Raw genomic sequence first — 1,541 nt, forward strand, 5'->3', positions numbered from 1 at the left:
CGAAATATCAATAATGAGAGCGAATCACTGATCAGGCTGCCTCCTGCACACCCCACACTGGGGATGGAGCCCACAACCCAGACATATATGTGCCCTGACTGGGAATTCAATTGTGACCTCCTGGTTCATATGTGGATGCTCAACCACTGAGCCATGCCGGCCAGGCAGTATCCTATATTCTTATTTGCTAAATCTGGCAATCCTAAAAAAAATGACATGGACCTATACACACACCAATGTCACTTGCCTGGTTGTGAGATTGTACGGTAGTTAGGGAAAATGACACCATTGAGGGAAACTGGGTGAAGGGTACACAGAACCTCTCTGCACTATTTTTGCGACCATCTGTGAATGTATAATTCTTTCAAAATAAAAAGGGTTTTGAAATGACCCTCAAAAGAAAACCCACTGCTCCTGTTGGTGATAAAAACGGAGACACAGGGAAGTGCTGATTATTAAACCTTGGGAGTTTTATGGAGCATTGTAAAACTGGCTTTTTGCAAAGGTCTGAGATGTATCCCTCTTGAATGTCAATGATCTTACATAGTTATTGACAGTAAAACCAAGTGGCTATAAGGTGGGCTCAGGATCAGACAGCATGGGTTCAAATCTGGACTCCTCCATCGATTAGCTGCGGGCCATATTTGCAGGGGAGCGCTGAAGTCAGCTCCTACTCCACACTCGGTGATGTCAGGCAGAAGTCATCCTACCAAGAATGGCAAAGATGACAAATCAGGGTTATTTATTTATTTATTTATTTATTTTATTCAAGAGAGCTAGTTGTACAGCATTTACCACTACCCTACAGACTTTGAGCTTCAGTTTCCTCATCCATAAAATGGGGGAAGATAACAGTAATAACCCATAATGTTTTTTTAATTAAAATACATTTTTATTGATTTCAGAGAGGAAGGGAGAGAGAGAGAGAGAGAAACATCAACGATGAGAGAGAATCACTGATCGGCTGCCTCCCGCACACCCGCAACTGGGGATTGGGCCTGCAACCCAGGCAGGTGCCCTTGAGTGGAATCGAACCCAAGACCCTTCAGTCCTCAGGCTGTCTATCCACTTAGCCAAACCAGCCGGGGCACCTCATAATGTTTTGAGGAGTAAATGAGACCATGCCTGGAGGGTGCTATCATGAAGTCTGTCAAATAGTAAGTGAGCAATAAATGTTAGCTATTATTATCTCTGACATCAGTATCTCTCATATTAAACTGTGAGCTGCTTGAGGCCAAGTTCATGCCTTACTCATCTTGATATCTTTAGTGACTGGCACAGGGCCTGAAACAGCAAGGGCTAAATGAATGCTCTCTAAATTAATGAATAAATGACAAAAGTGCCTTGAGGTTCTCAACCTCCAGGAAATTTGCATTTTATCAGAGACCTTTTAGGGCACACTTTGATCTTTCATCATGAGGTTTTCAGGCCCTGTGTCAGGCTGCCAGGAAGGTCTGGGCAGCACTCGCACTCCCCTCAAGGGAATCCCCAGTGCCTTGCAGGCCTGGCCCTGGCCTCCCTAGGTGGCACTCTTGGAGCCC

This window comes from Myotis davidii, unplaced genomic scaffold (genome assembly GCF_000327345.1).
Source record: "Myotis davidii unplaced genomic scaffold, ASM32734v1 scaffold575, whole genome shotgun sequence".
Classification (NCBI taxonomy): domain Eukaryota; kingdom Metazoa; phylum Chordata; class Mammalia; order Chiroptera; family Vespertilionidae; genus Myotis; species Myotis davidii.